This window comes from Rhinolophus hipposideros, assembly GCF_964194185.1.
Source record: "Rhinolophus hipposideros genome assembly, chromosome: 21".
Taxonomy (NCBI): Eukaryota; Metazoa; Chordata; class Mammalia; order Chiroptera; family Rhinolophidae; genus Rhinolophus; species Rhinolophus hipposideros.
The window spans coordinates 43,922,279-43,934,659 of record NC_138067.1 but is presented as its reverse complement, the minus strand read 5'-3'; positions in this window follow the sequence as shown (position 1 = coordinate 43,934,659).

Here is a 12,381-nt window from a genome sequence, read left to right as displayed (position 1 = left end):
GCTTAGAAGAAATTAAGGGAAATCTTTAAGAGGACAAAAATTAAGCCTAAGCTTGAATTCAGATACGTAAGCAAGTGTTAAAGCTAGTAACTGCTTTGAAGCAATTGCCACTCTTTGGTAACTTACGTGATTTTGGTTTTAAAGGTAGGTGAAGACAAAGCCTTGGGTCCATGAAAGAAAAGGAAGCCCCCATCCATAGAAAGTTGAAGGGTTACACCCTCTGTCAAGAGTTAGATATAGTCCTGTCTCTGATAGGAGGGAAGCAGTGTCTGTCTTGAGAATTTGTAATGCCAAACCTTCTCTCATGTGGGATTTTTGTTCAAATTCATGCCCAAATTGAGAGTAATATAAAAGGTTCTTGGTTAATAGTATCTTGCCCTCAGAATCTGTCATGAATAATCTCTGGGGGAAACAAAACTTCCACCAGGCCTCATAGAATTCCCCCAGATAAACTTTCAATGAACACAAGGTCACAAAAAGAAATCACAAAACGCACAAGGAAACAAGGCACCCTAAGAGAGGATTAGCATAATCAACAAGCAGCAGAATCAGACCTGTAAATATCTAACTTACTGGAATTACCGGGTACAAAATATAAAATAAATATGTTTAATATAAAGACAAAGAGAGGAATTTGAAATTAAGAATGAGAAAACAGAGTATTTGAAAAAGAACCAAACAAACAAAAAAAGCTTTTAGAAATGAAAAAAAACCACTAAGATTTAAAAACATCAATGGATGGGTTAAACAACCAATTAGAAAACTAGGAAAAGAGACAAATCTGAAGAAATTACCAATAACATAGCCCAGAAGAACTACGGTATTGAAAACATGAGCTTAATTAAGAGACATTGAGGGGACTGGGAGAAAGTGCAACATACATCTAATAGGAGTTTCAGAAAGAGACCATTGAAAGAATAGGGGTGAGGCCTCCATGCAAAGAGAAAAAAGATAAATGTTCTCCAAAAACGAGGGAGAACAACAAATCCAGAGGAGGATAAATAAAAGGAAACTGCAGTACACCAAAAATAGATCAAAAGAACAACCAGGCAGAAAATGTGTTAACTACAAAGGAATAACAGTCTCACAGCTAATTTCTTATTAACAGCAAAAGAAGCCAGGAGATAGCGGGAAAGCATCAGCCCAGGGGTGATAGAAAATAACTGTCAACTTAGAATTGTAAGTCCAGCAAAAAATGTTACTCAAGAACAAAGCAAGGGCCGGCCCGGTGGCTCAGGGTGTTGGAGCTCTGTGCTCCTAACGCTGAAGGCTGCTGGTTCGATTCCCACGTAGGCCAGTGCCAGAGGGCTGTTGGTTGGAGTGCGCGCTCTCAATCAAAAGGTTGCCGGTTCAACTCCTTGATTCCCACAAGGGATGGTGGGCTGCGCCCCCTGCAACTAACAACGGCGACTGGACCTGGAGCTGAGCTGCGCCCTCCACAACTAAGATCGAAAGGACAACAACTTGACTTGGAAAAAGTCCTGGGAGAACTAAGCAAGATATTTTCAGGCAAAGAAAACTTTCACACCTACAAATCTTTGGTAAGAGATATATTTCAAGAATAAGTAAAATGATCCCAGAAGGAATATCTGAGACCTGAGACACAAGAAATGCTGAGTCAAGAAAATGATAATAATGTGGGTAAATGTAAACATAATTGACCTATAATGAAATAATAGCAACTGTTAATTTGTAACGTTAAAAAACTGACATAGAACTAAAATACTGGACAACAAAAACATGTAAGCTAGAGATTGAGCACTCATCTCAAAAGGATGGTAAATATAATGTTGAGCTTTAGACTTTGATAAAGACGCATGTTACAATTTCAAGGAACTACTAGAAAAGGTAGAAACAATCTATAATTTCTGTATTACTTAAGATAAATAACGATAGCTTATCTAACAGATCAAATACAAAATCTCAATGGCTTCATACAATACAATTGTATCTTCTGCTTATATCAGAATATATTAGGTTGGTGCAAAAGTAATTGCGGTTTTTGCAATTATTTTTAACCTTTTAAGCCTCAATTTTGCACCAACCTAATAGATTTCTTGCCAGTGAGCTGGTAGATGGGGAAAGAAAATGAGTTTTATGGGCCAGCTCTGAAAGTGTAGCACTTCTGTTCACATTCCATTGGCTAGAACAAGAAGCCTGGAAAAACAGAGGAATACAATCATTAAAAAGCACTAGTAGTCTCTCTGCCACATTCACAAACCAGCAGAAAAAAAATCAAATGAAGAAAAATCCACCCAAAAGAGTGCAAAATAAAATAAAATGTAGAAAAAGTGGGACAAGCAGAAGATAAAATATTAGAGATAAATTCACAAATACTAGTAATCACAATTATTTACAAATGGACTAATACCAGTTAAAAGACAAATATTGAAGATGGAGAGGTTTTAAATTCAGCTGTCTGCTATTTACTACTTACATGAGACACATTTATAACACAAGGACACAGGAAGATTTAAAGTAAAAGGAAGGAGGAATCTCTACTGAGCAAACACTAAACAAAAAAGACAAAATCCATGTTACGGCAATAAAATATTATTTGAGATTGTCGACTAGCCAAAAATAATTCTCCAGAAAATCCACCAAAAGAACAGTTTCCTCCCAGCTCTACAGTTAAGCATCTTAAGATACCAGCTCACTTTTATCAAGATAAAGAGGCTAAGCGAAATAAGTCAGACAGAAAAAGTAGAGAACCATATGATTTCACTGATATGTGGTATATAAAACTGAAAACTACAAAAGAACAGGAAAAACAAATGAAGACACAAAAGTCATAGACACAGACAATAGTTTAGTGGTTACAAGAGGGTAAGGGGGGAGAGGGGTACTGGATGAGGGTAAGGGGGATCAAATATATGGTGATGAAAAGAGAACTGACTCTGGGTGGTGAACACACAATGCGATATATAGATGATGTATGATAGAATTGTACACCTGAAATCTATGTAACTTTGCTAACAATTGTCACCCCAATGAACTTTAAAAAAAAAAGATGAAAAGGTTAAAGGTATCATTTATGAAGAAGATATAAAAAGTGCAAATTGCGTGGGCCTAAAACATAGATTCAGAAGCATAAAACTGACAGAACTATAAGGAGAAATGGATAAACCCAACATTTTTGTGGAAAACTAACACACCTTCATCAGGAACCCACAGATAAGCAGAAAAACAGTAAGTATACAGATTTGAACACAATTAACAAGCTTCACATAATGGGCATATGTTTAAACCTGTATTCAATAATGACAGAATACATATATTTGCAAGCTCACCGAATACAAAATTATCACACAGTAACCCATAGTACAAGCCTCAACAAATTTCAAATAGAGACAACCAAGATGGCACAGTAGGTAAAGGCTGTGTTTACCTTCTCTCACAACCACATCAAAATTAAAACTAATTTACAAAACAACCATGATTGAGACTCTCCTAAAATCAAGCTGAACTGAAGCCTTTCAATTAAGCGTGTGGAGAAGAAGCCACCTCCAGACTGGTAGGAAGGGCGGAGACATGCAACGGGCTGGTCCTACACAAATGTGTGACCTTCAAAGATCGGGAGGAATTTTTCAGCTGTGGTGGTCCTCCCTCATCCCTTTGGTGAGTGAGGGAACCCAGCTTCACCCCATCCCAGGGTTCCATGCTGGGGAGAGAAGTCCCCATAATTTTTGGTTGTGAAAACCAGCGGAAATTGTGACTGAGTGAGACAGTGCGGCTGCACTTCCAGGAGCTCCTCTTAAAGGGACTGTGTGTGAGCGGTGCCCGGCTCGCTCAGTCGGCAGAGCATGAGACTCTTAAAGGGACTGCGTGCGGACTTACCCACCAACAGAATCACTCACTCTGAGCTCCAGCTCTGGGGCAGCAGCTGGAAAGCCAGCAGGGACAAATGGTGGGGAACTGAGTTGTCTGGCTTGGGATGGGACTGGAGAAATGGCTTTCTCCTGGACGGGGGAGCTGGTTGAGGCTATTTATTCTTTGTTGAGCCCTCCCCCTTCCCTGCGTGCGAACACAGGCAGCGCCACATCTGAGTCTCTGCCCATTTGTTCACCACATCCTGGTGATTTGAGACCTGGCCCTGCCTAACTTTTGCACACCCAGGCTGATTTCAGTGGCTTTTTTGTGCAGACCGCCTGCTTTGGCTCAAGCTTCAGACTTTCCTAGGGTCTCTTAAAGGTTCGCAGAACTCAGACAAGCAGCATCTGGCTTGAGCGTGTCCTGTACCTCCGGTTGAGCAGCCCTAAGCTGGCACTAGCAGCAGCTGGACTTGGTTTGCATTTTGGCCTTTCAAGGCGCTTCCAAGTACAGCACAGTGGCAGCCATCTGTGGATTTCTTTGTGGCTCCTGCTGGGTGGCTCCAGGTGGGGCACAGGCTCTGCCTGAAATAGACCTACAGCGGATCCTGTCCAAGGTGTTCTGTGGTTGGCACTCCCAGTGGCCAGCTTCAAAACAACCTGGAGCATCACCCAGCCTCCTCCATGTATGATATACCCAAGAGCCATATTGGGCAGGCACCAGAGTCCTGCTGAGGCAGATCCTGCTCTGTAGGGTCAGCCCTTGCACAGCAACCCTTCTACTGTAGTCAAGGCCAGTCCTCACAACCAGTGAGCACAAGGTCAGTCCCTCACACTGATGTGCAATTATCAACCAAGGCTCAACTACAAGAGGAGGGCACACACAACCCACACAAGGGACACACCTGGAGCATGTGGCTCAGGTGACCAGAAAGACGGCACCACTGAACCCCACAGCACACCTACTACATAAGGCCACTCTACTAAGACTGGAAGACATAGCAGCCCTATCTAATACTTAGAAATAAATACAGGGAGGCAGCTAAAATGGGGAGACAAAGAAACATGTCCCAAAGTAAAGAACAGAACAAAGCTCCAGAAAAAGAACTAAGAGAAATGGAGATAAGCAATCTATCAGACGCAGAGTTCCAAACACTGCTTATAAGAATGCTCAATGATCTCAGGGAGAACTTCAACAGAGAAATGAAAACCATAAAAAAGAAATAAAGGATACAATAATGGAAATGAAGAATATATTACTGGGAATTAATAGCAGATTAGAGGAAGCAGAGGGTCTAACCAGCAATGTAGAAGATAAGGTAGCAGAAAACACCCAACCAGAACACCAAAAAGAAAAAAGAATCCAAAAAATTGAGGAGAGTTTAAGGGGCCTCTGGGACGATATCAAGTGTACCAACATTCACATTATAGGGGTACCAGAAGGAGAAGAGAGAGAGCAAGGATTTGAAAACCTATTTGAAGAAATAATGACAGAAAACTTCCCTAACCTGGTGAAGAAAATGGACATACAAACCTAGGAAGCACAGAGAGTTCCAAACAAATAAACCCAAAAAGGCCCACACCAAGACATATAATTAAAATGCCAATGGTTAAATACAAAGAGAGATTCTTAAAAGCCACAACTAAAACTGAAGGGACAACAACATCACTTGGAAAAAAGTCCTGGAAGTACACACTCTTCCCCAATAAAGTCCTGTTCCCCTTCCCCAATAAAATCTTTTTAAAAAATGAAAATATAACAAAAGAAAAAGCCATGCAATTGGACATTTTTAAAAAATCACATTTAAAGAAAATCACGGGTCAAGGACTACATCATACTAAAAATGAGAAGCTTCATAGAAGTATGCAGTAAAAACTACATATCAGGAAGACTGGATGGCTCAGTTGGTTAGAGTGTGAGCTCTTAACAACAAGATTGCTGGTTCAGTTCTCCATGGGATAATGGGCTGCGCCCCCTGCAACTAAAGATTGAAAACAGTGACTGGACTTGGAGCTGAGCTGTGCCCTCCACAACTAGATTGAAGGACAATGATTTGACTTGAAGCCGATGGGTCCTGGAAAAAACGGTTACCCAATAAAATAATTTTAAAAAACCAACTACACATCAAATTGGTGGGAGGAAGCCACCTTGGTAAATTCATTTTAAAATATTAAAAAAGAAGGCTAAAAGTTGATAAGCTAAACATCCAACTTAAGAAGCTAGAAAAAGAACTGAATAAATCCAAAATAAATAGAGGGAAGAAAATAGGGTCAGCAAAGTAAAAAGCTAAATCTCTAAATAAATTTTAAAAATCTCGTTTTTACAAATGCAGCAGAGAATCCAAAGAGTTAATAAAAGAATTTAATGAACAACTTTAAGCCTTGAAATTTTTAAATGGAGTGATAACACTTATCTGGAGAGCCAGGATTTCAGATTGCCTAATAATTCGGGGTGGGTTGCCCTTGAGAAGGTTGTGGGGTGGGGGGTGGGATTTGAAGTTTGGGATGCCTCGTCAGAGAAGAACTGTTGTGTCAGGTACCATTTTCTCTGGACGTCCTCATTTACTCCTCTGGCTACGAGGTTAATTTGGCCCCTGAAAGAACGTAGATTTGGAGGAGTTAAGGAGCACCGCCCACTTTGAGGATATGGTTCTGCCTATTGACACCCATTGTCTCTTACCTCTCCTCTTGGCCCTGCCCACTCATTCCTCTCTTGGCTCCCACCTCTCAACGTAAAGCAGTAAAGTGAGTTAGGAGTTAGAGACTCCAGTCTTCCTGACGACCCTTTCTCCATAGAATACCCCAAATCCAGTCTTTAATTCTTTCTGCTTTCTACTTTGCCTCCCAAGCTTCCTTTTGTCCACAGGTCTAAGATTTTCATTTATAATAGCTGTACTGAGATTTAATCTATATAACATACAGTTCCCCAATTTTTTTACACAATGCCACCTATTTAGAGCTTACAATTCATTGTTTTTTTTTTAGTATATAGGTATTCATAGAGCTGCTGAATTTTACCAAATGCGTTTTCACCTTGTTGATAGATTTTCTGATATTGAACCATGCTTGTGGAGTCAATCCTTTTTAGCCATAATGTATTTTTTTGACATATTGCTGAATTCTATTTGCTAATATTGATTTAGCTTATTCATCTAATCATCCAAGATGAAATTTTTTTCTATCACTTTTAGATTTTAGTGTTAAAGTTATGCTAGCTTCATAAAGTAAAGTGAGGGCCTCTCCAGCTTTTTTTGTGATTTAGACCAGTGTTTCTCCAACTTTAATATGCCTAAGAGTCACCTGGAGAGCTTGTTAAAAAAACAGATTCTTGGGCCCCACCCCAAGTGATTCTGATTGAATGGGTCTGAATTATGACCCATTAATTTGCATTTGTAGCAAGGTCCCAGGTAATGCCAACGGTTCATGGACCACACTGAGCAGCATGCTTTAACTGACACTATAACCACCTGCTTTTTAAAAGTTAAGCAGAACTCAGCTCTGAACCCATCTGGTCCCAGTGCCTATTTCAGTGTCTACAAGTAAATCTTCCCAATTGCTTCCATTAATTCCTCTCCCCTACCCCAAATTCTTGAGTCACTTTTAGTAATTTACATTTGCTAGACACCATCAGTGTCCTCTAGAGTTTCAGGTTTGTTGACCTAGAATTTCATATGTGATTCCCTTAAAATTCTCTCTAATTTCTATGTCTTTTTTCTAATTCTTAATTTTGTATATTTTTGTTCCTCTCACTTTAAAAAAAAAACCAGGCTCACAAGTAGCATTTGGATTTATTTATCATTTTTACTTTTTTCATTTTCTAGTGTGTTAATTTCACCACTTATCTTTATTATAATTTCCCTTTTCCTAGGTTGTTTTGTTGTTATTCTCATTTCTTAAGGGGAATATTACGTTTTTTTCCGTCTTTAGTCTTTAATAATAAAGTTACTTAGAATATAATTTTTTGCTGTATTCCAAAGGTTTTGGTATGAAACATTCTCCCTTTTATGATACCTGGAAACTTGTGATTTTTTCATTTAGTTTCTTTTTAATCTAAGGATTTTCCAAAAGTATATTTCTTAATTTCCAAGCTACTTTATCTCTTTTAAAATTACACATACATATCATTAAAACATTAAGTTGTATTTGTTGTTTGCATTATTGAATTTCTCTATGCCCTCCCTTACCTTTCTCCCCTATTAGATCTCCCAATTCTGAAAGAGATGTATGCCGTTGCCACTGTAGTTATATTTTGACCAATTTATCTTTGGTCTTGTAATAGTTTTTGTTTTATGTATTTAGCTCTCCAATTTTTTAGTATATATGGGTTTATGGCTGCTATATTTTTTTAGAGCATTAGGCATTTCTTTGATTTTAACTTTATTACTTTATTAAGTTTCTGGATATTAGCTATTGCACATTTCCATTTAATGTATTCAGTACTTTCAACCTTAAATTCTGTCTTCTCTGATATTAATATTGCAATTCTCACTTTGTTTTTGTTTGCATTGACTTTGTTTCATTTTGCCCATGCCTTTGTTTTCAACTATTTTTTCCCCTCTTGTTTTATTATGTTAAGAACATTACTTGTGAAGAGCACATAGTTGGGTTTTACTTGAATTGCATTCTGCAGTGTCTGGCCTTGAATAGGGGAATTCAGTCTATTTATATTTAATGTAATGACTGATATACTTGGTTTCATTCCTTTGATCTTTATTTTGTTGTTTCTCCTTTATCATTCTTTTTTTCTGAGTTAATCAAATTTATATTCATTTTTCCTCTTCTTGATTTGGAGTTTTTGTTGCACTTTCCCTTTAGTGGTGATATTCACTTTGTAGTGCTCATTTCCACAAATCTATTTCTCTAATAAAGTAAGGTACATACTATTTCTGCCACCAGGATATCCCATTTCCCTCACCCTCTCACTTCCAATAAGATGAGACATTCAGAACTCTTTCTTCCCCTCTTTTTTTCACCCCTAACGCCTAGATTTTTGCAGAGATTGTAGGGAGCTAAAAGTATTAAACTTCTCTGACAGTTTATCACTTTTAAATAAAAAACCTCTTACTTACAGAATTTTTACACATTCTCAAGCAGCTTATCACTATACAGTATCTATTACTATACATATATACATGTATGTATATATGAGGTCTGACAATTAAATTCGCGAACTAGTTACAACAATGTTGCTAACATTTTTGATATCAGAGGGATTATTCATTATGAATTTGTACCAACTGGACAGTTAACCAAGTTTACTATTTAGAAGTGCAGAAGAGGCTGCATGAAAAAGTTAGATGAAAATGACCTGAACTTTTCGCCAACAATTCATGGCTCTTGCATCACGACAATGCACCAGCTCACACAGCACTGTCTGTGAGGGAGTTTTTAGCCAGTAAACAAGTAACTGTATTGGAACACCCTCCCTACTCACCTGATCTGGTCCCCAATGACTTCTTTCTTTACCTGAAGATAAAGGAAATATTGAAAGGAAGAAATTTTGATGACATTCATGACATCAAGGGTAATATGATGACAGCTCTGATGGCCATTCTAGAAACAGAGTTCCAAAATTGCTTTGAAGGGTGGGTTAGGCATTGGCATTGGTACATATCTTCCCAGGGGGAGGACTTCGAAGGTGATCACAGTAATATTCAGCAATGAGGTATGTAGTACTTTTTCTAGGATGAGTTCGTGAACTTAAATGTCAGACCTCATACCTAAAAGTTCCTGAATAATCTGTTTTAAATTTTAAATGAATAAAAATTAAGTTCAATTTAAAAGTTATTTCTTCAGTAATATTAGCCACATTTCAAGTACTCAGAGCCACACCACTGTATTAGACAACACAGTTCTAGAGTAATCACCAAAAAATAAAAAAATAAGTACACCTAAAAAGGCAATAGAGAAGATAAAATGACAACAGAAAATATATATTTGATAAATACCAGAAAAGAAGAAAAAGAGAAGAAACAAAGAGAAACAAATGGCAAGAGGATAGGCATAAACCAAACCACATCAATAATTACATTAAATAATCTCCCCACTTAAAAGGCAGAGATTGCCAAACTAGATAATGCAACACTGAAACATATCCTGTTTACAAGAGATGTCCTGTATAAAGACACAGATAGGCTTAAAGAGAATGGAAAACTATACCATGCAAACAATCATAAGAAAGCTAGTGGGGCTATATTAATATCAAACAAAGTCAGGAGAAGTAATACCAGAGATGAAGAAGAGCATTTATTTCATAATGACAAAAGGGTCAATTCAGCAAGAAGACTGAATTATCTAAATGTTTATATACCTCATATCAGAGTTTCAAAATCAAGAAAAAAATCAGCACAAAAGAAGATAATAGATAAACCTACAAAGAAATAGGTAAATTCATAATCATAGTTGCAAATTTCAAGAGTTCCCTCTCAGTAGCTGATAGTAAAGAAAGAAAATACACATTTAAAATATCAGGAATAAAATAAATATCAGGAATAAAAAAGGAGCATTATTAGAGATCCTGTAGACATTAAATAGATAATAATGAAATATTGTGATCAAATTTATACCAATAAATTCAATAACTTAAAGGAAATGGACAAAGTCCTTGAGAGGCACCAATTATCTGTCCCTTAGGTAGAATCCCCAGGGTCATTTACCCCAGGTCCATGTGATTAGTTTCCAATCCCTGTCCAGCTGCCTTGATACTCAGCTGCACTCAGCTTGGGCAGCCGAGTTTCCTTTCTAGTGCTCTGGTTTGCAAATAGCACAGGGGATGGTCTCTACCACGTTTCCTTTCCTCTATTTCCCCTTCAGGAGTGTCTCCAAGCTGATGGATCTGATAGACAAGAGAGTGCTGCCTCAGGATGTCAAGCCCCAAAAGACATCCTGCTCCTGCTTCCTCCATCCCCCAGCTACTTAGACTGGATCGACAACCTCCCTCAACACCTCATGTACCAGGTCATCTACTTCTCCCCATCCTGCAGTATCAAGGCACAGAAAGAAAAGGTGTGTCTGAGGGGGTGGCTGGATGGCTCAGTTGGTTAGAGCGTGAGCTCTTACCAACAAGTTGGCGGTTCAATTCCCACATGGGATGGTGGGCTGTGCCCCCTGCAACTAAAGATTGAAAATGGCAACTGGACTTGGAGCTGAACTGCACCCTTCACAGGTAGAGTGAAGGACAATGACTTGACTTGGAGTTGATGGTCCTGGAAAAATACACTGTTCCCCAATATTCCCCAATTAAAAAAAAAAAAGATTGTGGCTCTAAGACAAGTCATAATTATTTTTTAAAAAAAGAAAGAAGAAAAGAAAAAAAAAAGGTGTGTTTGGGGTCAGGAGGGTGCTTGCCAAAGTTCCCAGAGGGCACTGGGAAATGTATTTCGCAGGCAACCTGTAGGCCACCCAAGCATCTTCTGAGATAGGTAACAGTTGTCATTGTTTCCATTATCATTTTGTGTAATCCAAGCTCTTTGCTAAGTTGCCATTCTATTTTAATTTTCACACCAATCCTAGGACCTTTATTTGTTAAAGGAGGAAACTGAGGCCCCAAGAGGTGAAGCTCACAGGCTTATGAAACCAAGAAGTGCAAACACAGTGCTCTGCCATCCACCCACCACTCTGTGCCTCTTTCTTCTGCCCAAGACAGACATTGCTAATCGATCACTGCACCATTCTCCACCCCTACCCACATCCAGACCTTCCACTGCCTCAGAGGCCTTCTCCCCGACAATTCTAGGAAGGCCCTGGCTGGGCATTCGCAGCCTTCTCCCAAGCTGTCTCGTTGCTCCCTGGTGCCTCTTTCTAGGCCATCCTCTTCTTGGCGCTGCTTATCATGGGGCTGAGCACCTTGATAAGACTCTTGGGAGGCATTGTCTTTCCCCTCCAGAATTCCATCTCAATCTTCCATCTCCACAGTATCACAGTATCTTGTTGCTCTCAGGTACTGTGGATTCTCACCCCAGTGAAAACCACTCTCTGCAGCACCGCCCGCCTCCCCACCCCGCCTCCCCACCCCACTTCCCCAACACCCCACTTCCCCAAGCCACCTCTAATCTCCAGGGCTTGTTTTGACCCCACCCAGCCCTACACATAGACCTCAGTGTGGCCAAACCTGCTTCTGTCTTAGCGGTCATCTGGGAGGTTTTCTGGGGAGCCTTGTCTTCATCAGCTAACCTGGCAGCTACATAATGTCTTTGTTTGATGAGAGCCTGGTCCTGCTGACCCTTATCATCAGTGTGGCCTTCCAGAAAGTGATGCTGGCCTGGGTCTATGGAGCTAAGAGGTGATGTCCAAGGCCCGGGGTCAGTCCAGCCAGGGACCCCATCCCAGGTCTCTGAAGAGAGTTGGGGCATGATTTGCTCCCTCTGTCCATCACATAGCAGGCAGGGCCAACTGAGAGCACGGGAGTGCAGGAGGGAGTGATCTGAGGGCCAGGTGAGTTCTCACGGAACAAGCAGACAGGACCTAGGGGACCCAGGTTCCCCTGTCATTGGCCATATTGGCTAGTCTGAAGGCAGAGGGCTGGAGCAGCGCACGCCCCCTAGATTGGGGGATTCCCATGCGGAGGTCAGAT